The sequence below is a fragment of the Silene latifolia genome, chromosome 9 (assembly GCF_048544455.1).
Source record: "Silene latifolia isolate original U9 population chromosome 9, ASM4854445v1, whole genome shotgun sequence".
Lineage (NCBI taxonomy): Eukaryota > Viridiplantae > Streptophyta > Magnoliopsida > Caryophyllales > Caryophyllaceae > Silene > Silene latifolia.
The window spans coordinates 198,876,583-198,889,269 of record NC_133534.1 but is presented as its reverse complement, the minus strand read 5'-3'; positions in this window follow the sequence as shown (position 1 = coordinate 198,889,269).

The window sequence follows — 12,687 nt, the reverse complement described above, 5'->3', positions numbered from 1 at the left end:
AGACAATTTGGGATCAAGACTGGCCTGGAACCAAAATGTATAAGCTGGTTTGTAAACTTAAGCACCTGAAGGGGCCTCTTAAGAATCTTAATAAAAATGATTTTGATGATGTTGAGAATAACTTTGCTAGAGCCCAGATGTACTTGGAGAAGGTTCAAAAGAGTCTTAGGACTGATCCTCTTAATCCAGACCTCATTTTGCAGGAAAGAGAGGCTGCTAGTAGTGTCAGGTTCTTAAATGATGCCTGCTACGAATTTTTGTTACAGAAGTCAAAGGCTGTTTTGAAGGAAAAGTAGATCTATATACTAACATATTCATATATGTTTTAATATAATTTGTCATAAAATTAACAAAAGATCTTATGCATGCAAACTAATTAACAAAATAAAGAAGAAACATTCATCCTTACATTGGAATTTCGGTTCATATGGGCACAAAAGAGATCTTCTTCTCTTTTGTTCTTGTGCTTTCCTCAATGGATGAACAAGGACTCAAATGTAGAATCCCTCCCAAGGAATGATACCCAAGATATACCCTTAATAAAATTAATATTATTAATACTAGAATAACATTAATCTTTTAAATAAAATGACCCAAAATTATTTGGTCCTCTCTAATTTTCGGTCAAGAGGAGAAAGAAAGAGGAAGTGAATATTTTTATCTCACTAAAAATATTTTGTGTGTTGTTAGAATGAATGAATTTACACTAGATGTCATGTAGTGTATATTGGAGAGATTAAGAGAAAACCCTTGGCTCCTCTTTTGTCCAAAAATCGGGTAGGGTGGGGGAAGTGTGGCCAATGCATGCACAATTTGTTCTTTACAAGAATGTGTAGGTGTGCATGGCTAGCAATAGGTTTACATCATTATGCTTTCCATTAACTTTAATCAACATAATATATATGTTAATTCCTCCCAATATTTCGGTCAAATTGAGATAAAATGGATTCCATTTTATTTTTGTCAATTGTCAATATGTCACATGTCATATGTTACATAAATTTGTTATGTATTTTTTAACATATTAAAAATCAACGTATTAATAAAAATACGTCATAAACAAAAATCGACTTAGTAATTCATAATTACTTGTACCAAAATAATTTACCAATTATAAATTACAATAACTTGTATTGATAATAATTCATTCAATTTCAATTGTTTCCTTAAACAATAATTTCATCTGAGTAATGAAACAATTCGATTACTCAGACCGTATCTCATTTAATCAGATTATAATGAAATACGTAAATTTAACTTCCAAAATCGTCCGTCAATTTTTCAAGTAATTTAATTAACTCGTAACGTTATACGATTAATTAAATGATCAATTGAGAGTAATATCCTATAGGTATGACCTAGGGGATCAACTGATCACCACCGTCGCACGACAGTAATGTCAAACTCTAGTCAGCCAATCATTACCGATATGTGTGGACCAGTTGACAATATAAATACTTCCCAATTGTATTCTTTAAAATGAGACTTAAACATGTGATCATTATGATCAACAGTTGTGATCGCATTATTGTCGAAGGACACTTATTCCAACAATCTCCCACTTGTCCTCGACAAGTGTGCGTCACCAATTCTCTTGTCCTATTACTATCTCCCACTCAATACAAGGTGTCTTTCAGGTCGTACTTGCTAGTGATCATATCGAGAGTGGTTTCCTCGATCTGGAGAATAACTGATTGACCGGATTTATCCACCATGGATACAATCCGAGCGTGGCCACGCATTTCCAGTTCATTACTCCTCGAGTGGCCCTGAGATATTGTTATAACCCTGACTAGGGGTGGACAATTCCTATCGCACTCATTCCCTTCAACTAGCCACAACCATCATAACCCAAAATATGCCCATTTGACCCCATTTACGAAGGTCGTAGTAACACAAATCAAAGTTAATCTGAAACTGTGCTATCTTAGGTGAATAGTCTTTAGTCAAAAGCATCGACTCATTAGAATACTATAGTAGCTCTTGCCACGACCAGGCTATATAAATTGCCAGAACTCTATAAGCCGTCATAAGGCCCGACAAAATGTTCCTAACAGTCTGCCTATGTGATCGACTAGTCATCTCACATGACTCTATGGCACTTGAACTTGCCAACAATCATAACACACTCTAGTCACTTCGAGACGTCACCTCATACAAGTGACTATGGGCAAATACTATGTTAATCCGTGTTCACTTTAACGGGGTTCAATTTTCACTACAACCCGTTTGGATTTAACAATGTATAAATTAAAGATAAAAGACAAATGTGATTGTGAACATGAACAAAAACAACACTTTTATTTCATTTCAAAATCTAACAAAAACTTGGTACATGTTTAAGTCCCATGGACGCAACATGTCCATCATGCTTAGCCTGCGATAAAGGCTTGGTGAGCGGATCGGCTATGTTGTCATCCGTCCCAACCTTACAAATCGCAATTTCCTTTCTCTCAATGAAATCTCTTATTACATGATATTTTCTAAGTACATGTCTAGATCTATTACTAGACTTTGGCTCCTTAGCTTGGAAGATTGTCCCACTATTATCACAATAGAGAGTGATGGGATCATTGGCGGTAGGTACTACTCTTAGACCTTCCGTGAATTGCCTGATCCACACAGCTTCCTTGGCAGCTTCTGATGCTGCAATATACTCATCCTCTATTGTAGAATCCGCGGTTACAGCTTCCTTGAAGCTTCTCCAGCTAACGGCACCACCATTGAGCATGAAAACAAAACCAGCTTGTGATTTCATGTCATCTCTATCTGTTTGAAAACTTGAGTCCGTGTATCCATTAACACGCAGCTAAGTGTCTCCTCCAAACACTAGGATATAATCCTTAGTTCTTCTTAAGTACTTAAGGATGTTCTTGACGGCAATCTAGTGACTCTCACCTTGATTTCCTTGATATCTACTCGTCATACTCAAAGCATACGAGACATCAGGACGTGTGCATATCATGACGTATATGATTGATCCGACAACGGAAGCATAAGGGATCGTCTTCATGCGTTCAACATCATGGGGTTCGGAGGGAGATTGAGTCTTGCTCAATATTGTCCCAGTTACCATAGGTACCAAACCCCTTTTGGATTTGTCCATGCTGAACCGTCGAAGAATCTTATCAACATAAGACTCTTGACTTAGTGCCAATATCCTCTTGGATCTATCTCTATGGATCTGGATACCTAATATGCGTTGTGCCTCTCCTAAATCCTTCATTTGGAAGTGGTTACCTAACCACTTCTTAACAGAAGACAACATTGGAATATCATTTCCAATGAGTAGTATGTCATCAACATACAAGATTAGGAACACAACATTGCTCCCACTAAATTTCATGTATAAACACGGTTCCTCAATACTTCGAGTGAAACCATTTTCCTTTATAACATGATTGAATCGATGATTCCAACTTCTAGATGCTTGCTTAAGACCATAAATGGATCTCTTAAGCTTGCACACTTTGTTAGGATTTTTAGAATCAACAAAACCTTCGGGTTGCATCATGTACACCTCCTCTTCTAAATGCCCATTTAGAAAAGCGGTTTTGACATCCATTTGCCATATTTCATAATCATGAAATGCGGCAATCGCTAACAAAATTCGTATGTATCTTAGCATGGCTACGGGGGCGAAGGTCTCATCATAATGGAGACCTTGGACTTGGGTAAATCCTTTTGCCACTAGCCTAGCTTTGTAGACATCATCTTGTCCTTCTATGCCTTTCTTGACTTTGAATATCCATTTGCATTGAAGGGGTCTTGCCCCTTTAGGCAAATATACCAAGTCCCAAACTTGGTTTTCATGCATAGAATCCATTTCGGACTTCATGGCTTCAAGCCATAAGGAGGAATTAGGACTAGAGATAGCGGTTTTGTAGGTAGCGGGCTCGTCACTTTCTATAAGCAACACATCGAGTGTTCCATCTTCTTCGATAAGTCCCACATATCGATCGGGATGGCGAATTACTCGACCCTTTCTTCTTAGTGGAGGAGGTACAACCGCGTTAGACGACGAAGGAACATCTTCTTGCGTCTCTTTCTCGGTTTATGTCTCTTGAACTTCGTCAAGTTCAAAATTTCTCCCACTCTGTCTCTTAGAAATGAATTGACTTTCTAAGAAGACAGCCTCGCAGGATACAAACACTTTGTTTTCTTGAGGTTTGTAGAAGTAGTATCCTCGAGAATCCGAGGTGTAACCTACAAAGGTGCATTTTTCGGATCTTGGGGCAAGCTTGTTGTCATTCTTAGTTTTGACGTAAGCATCACATCCCCAAATCCTCATATAGGATATATTGGGAACTTTTCCCGTCCACATCTCATATGGAGTCTTCTCGGTGGATTTAGTGGGACTATTGTTCAAAGATCTAATTGCGGTTTGAATCGCAAATCCCCAAAACGAGTTCGGTAACTCGGTTTGACTCATCATGGATCGAACCATATCAAGTAGGGTTCGATTTCTCCTTTCGGTAACACCATTTAGTTGTGGTGTTCCAGGTGGAGAAAGTTGTGATATAATACCACAATCTTTCAAGTGTGAATCGAATTCAAGGCTAAGATATTCCCCACCACGATCGGAACGTAGTGCTTTAACCTTTTTGTCTAATTGGTTCTCTACTCTGTTTTGAAATTCCTTGAATTTCTCAAACGCTTCACTCTTATGTTTCATTAAATAGACAAACCCATGTCTACTTAAGTCGTCGGTGAAGGTTATAAAGTAGTCATAATTACCACGAGCGGTGATAGTCATTGGTCCACACACATCGGTGTGTATGAGTCTCAATAGCTCACTAGCTCGTGTCCCTTTACCAATAAAAGGATTACGAGTCATTTTGCCAAGTAGGCAATATTCGCATGTACCATATGATTGATAATCAAATGGTGTAATCGCATTAGTCTAAATTAATCTTTTGATGCAATTCTCGTTTATGTGACCTAATCGGTAATGCCAAATGAACGCTTCACTTGGGTCACTTGCTTTGAGTTTCTTTGATTGAATGTTATAGATATCATTAGTCGGATTTGAGGTCTCTAAAATGTAAATGCCATTGATAGAGGAAGCTTGGCCTATAACCAAGTCGTTCCTAGAAATAGTACAACGATTGTTCTTAATGACAAAACAAAAACCGTCTATGTCTAGCATAGCGATTGAAATAATGTTTTTAGAGAGTGTAGGCACATAAAAACAATTATGTAAATACAACTCAAATCCATAAGGCAAAGCTAAAACATAAGTTACTTTGGATTCAGCCGCTACTCGAGCTCCATTTCCAAGGCGTAGATCCACATCTCCCTTGCTAAGCCTCTTCACGTCTCTTAAACCCTGTAAATGATTACATAGGTGAGAACCACAACCGGTATCTAGTACCCATGTCGTAGTGGAAGTATAATTTATATCAATAACATAATTTTCCTTAGGAATTTTACCTTTTGGAGTGATGATTCCTTCCCTTATATTTCGCAAATATACGGGACATTTCCTAAGCCAATGTCCCATGCCATAGCAATAATGGCACTCATCATTAACTTGCTTGAAGTTTTTGATTTTCTTTCCCTTCTTCTTGAACTTTTTGCCCTTTGAAGCAAGAACTTGATTGCTTGAGCTCCCACTAGTTTTGGCATCTTTATCTTCCAGAGACAAAGACCCTATAGATTGTATGAGGCAGTCTTCCTGAGACGGGCTCACACGAGGTCTAGTAGTAGTAGGTGGTTTAGAAGAAGTGATGAAGTTAAGGTTTCCATCCGAACCTATCCCAAAATGAAGTTCTCTAGTAGTGTCGAAATCATTGTTGGAGCAAACGTCGTCAAAAACATTGTGGTAAGACTCAATAGTTATCGGTGCGGTAGCATTTGATGGATTCATTGTAATGAACTACAAGTATGGAGGAAAAGGAAATATTAACATTTGTCTTTTTAAATCATACTTGTAAAAATAAATTTGACAAGATATGAACATTTAAACAGTGACCTCTACCCAACTATTATAAATGATTCCAAGACCCAAATTCATATTAACTTGGGCACGGTATGGCCGATGTAACCCTTATCAATATAACTCGGTGGATTAACGCTTTAATCGATTCTACTTTTAGAACTCTTGGTCGATAAAATTACATTAATAATTATCTATAGCCCGGAACACATGCAACTACGGTCACGAATACTTCCGTTGAGCTCAATCCAAATTTCGAATAATTGTGTCCATGATCCAAATCCACATCAACTTGGGCACGGTATGGCCAATGAAACCCTCATTAACATTAACTCGGTGGATTAACACTCATGACGCACTTCCCCTACGTAACAAGGTTTGTACCCCGGTAGGGCCGAGTGCACTCCCTCGCGAAATAGGTTTTCATGGTTTCTACTATTTGGTAAGGCTATGTCTCAATTGATTTGTTTTAGCGAGAGGTCATGTCAATTTATTATCTATCACATTTTAAGTGAATTAAAGCGGTGAAATACGATAATTTTAATTGACACGGTCGATAAACTCGATAAAATGACAATGCATGTTTTAGTTATGGCGATTTAGCGATGCATGCGACATATAAATAAAATGCAAACATAAAATAAATCCTAGTATGGCCTTTCCTAAAATAGAAAAAAAAAACTATTTAACTATTACATATTCGGAAACCAACTCCATTGGTCCCTTGAACTTCGGTTGTGGCACGCATGTCGAGGTAACACCGTCTTTATGTATCGCCATCTTGAAGAAATCCGTCTTTGGGAACTCCGAAATAATTAAAATTACATAATAAATTACATAATTTCCTATTATACATTTGTAACTAAAATAAAATAAATTTATTAAATTACAAAACGGTGATACGAGATCACAATAAATTACAACCGAATCGATATTCCCATACATTTCGGGAAATACCAATTAAAAACTAAGGCCATACTAAGTAAAATTACATAATTCAAAAATTACATAAATAAAATTATGACAATCATAAAGAAAATGCAGCATTATAATATGTATGAACATGCCCAATTTTATGCTAAATCGCCTTTAAATAGGCAATATCGTATATTACCCGGTTTTTACGGATTTGCGTGATTTCAACATTTTATAATCACAAAAATTACATAAATTCATATTTATACATAAGTTAATTACCCTAACCTCTTAGGACTCAAAATTTAGTCTTCACTAATTATTTGACCATAATTAATTCATATTTCTAAAATTTGTTCATTAATGGACTTAAAATTATAATAAAAGCTATAAACTTCAAATAAATCACAAAAATTTCAAATAAATTTGAAATTTGAAATTTAAACTCATGAACATTCTGGAAAAAAAAATACCATGACACTCATAATGTTAAAAAAACTTAGGTTAAAAATTTCAAAATTTAACCGGAAAAACAATGTTGCGGTTTATCGGTTTTAACTAAATAATCATAAAAACATGTGAAAAAATATATTCATTAACTTTTCAATTTTAGATCTGAAAAAGATAATAAAATGCAACATATGATGTTTTTCTTTAGTCATAGAGTATGTTTTATTAATATTTCACTAATAAAGTCACTATTCATGCCATTTTTCTTCAAAAATCCATAAATCATGTAAAAAGACTTCAATATAGCCTATTATGTTACACACATCATGTAAAATTGCATGTGACAACATACTAAATTTCTATGACCAGATTCGAAATTTGTCTCATATTAACCTATTTTTCACCTAAATCCAAATTTAATAATGAAAAATCCATTTTTCGAGCATAAGAAGTCCAAAAATTATGAAAATTTACAGGTTATCTGAAAATAATATATGTGACAACATATCCAAAAATCACTGGAAAATTCGAAGTTAAGCTAAATTTAGTCCGAAAATGATATTTTATTCATAAAATCATATTTTTAATGTCATTATTATGTAATATGAACAATAAAAATCCATAAATTAACCACAATATCCTAAAAACATTTTAGGACCAGAAACTTTAACATGCAAAATGATTTTCGTGATATATCATAATAACACAAATTTTACAAGTTTTATATGTTATTCTTATAACTCGGAAAAACTTTTAACCGATTTGCATTCAAACAACCATGGCTCTTGATACCGATTGAAGGAAAAGTAGATCTATATACTAACATATTCATATATGTTTTAATAAAATTTGTCATAAAATTAACAAAAGATCTTATGCATGCAAACTAATTAACAAAATAAAGAAGAAACATTCATCCGTACACTGGAATTTCGGGTCATATGGGCACAAAAGAGATCTCCTTCTCTTTTGTTCTTGTGCTTTTTTCAATGGATGAACAATATGAACAAGGACTCAAATGTAGAATCCCTCCCAAGGAATGATACCCAAGATATACCCTTAATAAAATTAATATTATTAATACTAGAATAACATTAATCTTTTAAATAAAATGACCCAAAATTATTTGGTCCTCTCTAATTTTTGGTCAAGAGGAGAAAGAAAGAGGAAGTGAATATTTTTATCTCACTAAAAATATTTTGTGTGTTGTTAGAATGAATGAATTTACACTAGATGTCATGTAGTGTATATTGGAGAGATTAAGAGAAAACCTGTGGCTCCTCTTTTGTCCAAAAACCGGGTAGGGTGGGGGAAGTGTGGCCAATGCATGCACAATTTGTTCTTTACAAGAATGTGTAGGTGTGCATGGCTAGCAATAGGTTTACATCATTATGCTTTCCATTAACTTGAATCAACATAATATATATGTTAATTCCTCCCAATATTTCGGTCAAATTGAGATAAAATGGATTCCATTTTATTTTTGTCAATTGTCAATATGTCACATGTCATATGTTACATAAATTTGTTATGTATTTTTAACATATTAAAAATCAACGTATTAATAAAAATACGTCATAAACAAAAATCGACTTAGTAATTCATAATTACTTGTACCAAAATAATTTACCAATTATAAATTACAATAACTTGTATTTATAATAATTCATTCAATTTCAATTGTTTCCTTAAACAATAATTTCATCTGAGTAATGAAACAATTCGATTACTCAGACCGTATCTCATTTAATCAGATTATAATGAAATACGTAAATTTAACTTCCAAAATCGTCCGTCAATTTTTCAAGTAATTTAATTAACTCGTAACGTTATACGATTAATTAAATGATCAATTAAGAGTAATATCCTTTAGGTATGACCTAGGGGATCAACTGATCACCACCGTCGCACGACAGTAATGTCAAACTCTAGTCAGCCAATCATTACCGATATGTGTGGACCAGTTGACAGTATAAATACTTCCCAATTGTATTCTTTAAAATGAGACTTAAACATGTGATCATTATGACCAACAGTTGTGATCGCATTATTGTCGGAGAACACTTATTCCAACATTTTTGGGTGGAAAAAGGTGACTGTAATACAAAATATTTCCACAGCATAATTAAAGGCAGACAGGTTAGGAACAGAATTATGAGGTTGGCTGATAGTAATGGCAATTTATGTGAGACTCCTGATGAAATCCAGAATGCTTTTCTTTCCTTTTACACTAATCTTTTGGGTTCTTCTACTGAGACTATCAGTGTTGCAAAAAATGTGGTCCAAATGGGAAAGATTTGCACTGATGATCATCATGCTACCTTGTTTGCTCCTGTCACCAATGCTGAGATCAAGCAGGTATTATTTTCTATTCCTCCCCATAAGGCAGCTAGGCCTGATGGGTATTCAAGTGCATTTTTTAGGGATTCTTGGGAGACTGTTGGTGAGGCTGTGTGTGAGGCCATCTCTGATTTCTTTCAACATGGACACCTTTTAAAGCAAATGAATCATACTTTAGTTACCTTGATCCCTAAGTGTGTTATTCCCCAAAATGTTTCCCAATTTCCACCAATATCATGTTGCAATGTAATTTACAAAACCATTTCAAAGCTAATTTGTAATAGACTTGCCACTATCCTTCCTAGCATTATCAGTGATAACCAAGGGGGTTTTATTAAAGGGAGAAGCATAGTGGAGAACATACTAATTTGTCAGGATATTATCAGATGTTATAATAGGAAGTCTATCTCCCCTAGATTCATGCTCAAGGTTGACCTTAAAAAAGCCTATGACTCTGTTAATTGGGAGTTTATGAAACAAATGCCGACCTTCCTGAATTTTCCTCAAAAATTTATTGATCTGGTTATGGAATGCATCACTACTGCTTCTTATTCTCTTGTATTGAATGGAGAGGTATTTGGCCACTTTAAAGGAGCCAAGGGCTTAAGACAGGGAGACCCCTTATCTCCCCTCCTCTTTACCATAGCCATGGAGTATTTGAGTAGAATTTTGAAGCATACAACTTCTACAATGCCTTTCAAATTCCATCTTATGTGTAGTCAACTGAAGCTTTCCCATTTAATGTTTGCTGATGATCTATTGTTGTTTTGCAAAGGAGATGTTAATTCAATAATGATTATTTTAAGGTCCTTTGCTACCTTTTCTTGTGCTTCTGGCCTGCAAATGAACTCCATTAACCCCAATGCCTACTTTAATGGAGTCCATAGTTGGGTAAAACATGATATTCTACAAGTTTCTGGGTTCAAAGAAGGTCATCTGCCTTTTACTTATTTGGGGATCCCTATTACTTGTGGAAGAATGAAGAAAACTGACTGCAATATCCTTGTGGAGAAACTGGTCAGTAAGATTAGATGTTTTGGATCCAAGAAGCTGAGTTACTCAAGAAGATTAGTTCTTGTAAACTCTGTGCTGACTGCTTTGTATAGCTACTGGATCAACATTTTTGTTATCCCTATAGGTGTTCTGAATAAGCTTAATGCCATCTGCAGAAACTATCTTTGGGATGGGAGTGCAGATTTTGTTAGAGTGCCTATGGTAGGGTGGGCGAAAGTATGCTGTCCAAAATATGAAGGAGGTTTAGGCATAAGGGATAGCTTTGCCTGAAACATTGCTGCAATAGGCGAGCTGGTTTGGTGGGTTTATTATAGCCCTGATAGATTGTTGGTGAAATGGGTAAACCGGGTCTATTTAAAGGGCCAAGCCTGGAAGGACTAGAAATTAACCTAGTGGTGATCTTAGCTGGGGGTGGAAGTCTGTTTGTAAGGTTAAAGATAAATTGGATATTGGTTACCATAATGGACATTGGTTACTGGGTGCTAGAGGTTACACTTTGCGTAGTGGCTATGATCTAATCAGGCACAAGTTTCAGAATGTTCCTTGGCATAAACAGATATGGAATTCTAGGAGTCTCCCCAAGCATCAATTCATTGGTTGGCTCATTGCTAGGGAAGCTCTTATGCTCAAGGATAAGCTATTTTCTCTTGGTATTGCCCCAGATGATGACTGCCTGTTGTGTGGTAAAGGGGGGGAAAGTCATACTCACTTGTTCCAGACCTGTGAGTATTCTAGAAGATTGCTTGATGAAGTCTCTAAAGTTCTGAGGATTACTCTGCCAGTATCTAATCCTCTTCAAAGGATTGCTGACGGTTAGTTTTCTCAGGTACAGAAAGGTGTGATTTTAAGTGCGATATCTGCTACTTTCTATCACATTTGGCTACAACGGAACAAGGCTCGTGTGGATGGTGTAATACAAAGACCTGAAATCTTGCGAGATTTGATCCAGAAGGAAATTAAAACTAGGATTGCAGTACATCTTAGCCAAGGAATTGCCAATAGTGATAATGTATGGTTAAGAAGTAGAAGTTTGATTGTATAAGTCCTATTATGGGACCTGAAATGTGTATGTACCTAAAATGGTCTGGTTGTAACATTTGTGTTACGTGTTTTTAATGGAAAGCTTACATTTCATCCAAAACAAAAAAAAACTTGGCATACAACTCATGCTCCCTCAGAGTCTACAACACAATCATGAGATGCTCCTCATGTTCCTCCTTAGTCTTAGAATAGACTAAGATGTCATCGATGAAAACCACTACAAACTTGTCCAAAATCTGACTGAAGACTCTGTTCATCAAATTCATAAACACAGTAGGTGCATTAGATAATCCAAAAGGCATCACCACATAGTCATAATGGCCATACCTCGACGTGAAAGCTGTCTTTGGTATGTCCTCCTCTCTAATCTTCACCTGATGGTACCCCGATCTCAGATCAATCTTGGAAAAGACTGCTGCACCACTCAACTGATCAAACATGTCATCTATCCTTGGCAAAGGATACTTTTTCTTCACTGTTACTCGGTTCAACTCTCTGTAATCTATGCACAACCTCAGGCTCCCATCTTTCTTCTTCACAAAAAGAACCGGTGCTCCCCACGGTGATACACTAGGTCTAATGAATCCCTTCTCTATCAGATCATCTAGCTGCTTTCTGAGCTCTTCAGGCTCCCATCTTATAGAATGCTAGGGCCAGAGAATTCCAGTCAGTTATCCCATTAGCAGCTCGATCCAGATCTTGGTACCATTCCCTCGCAGCATAACGAAGTGAGAATATGAACATCGTCTCCTTCCCCTGGTCCTGAGTCACACCTGCTGGTAGGGGTATGAAACAACAGTAGTCAATGAATATCTCCATATGTTTAGCTGCATCTTCATTTGCAGCTCCCCCAAATTGGTTTCTCTCAACCAAGTTGATGTAAGACGGTTTCGGCTCGAATTTTCTATCCGTCCCTGGTAATGCGAATCCCTTATAGAGATTCTCAGCTTTCGGCTCGGAGTGACTGGCTATACTTGCATCTTCAGCCA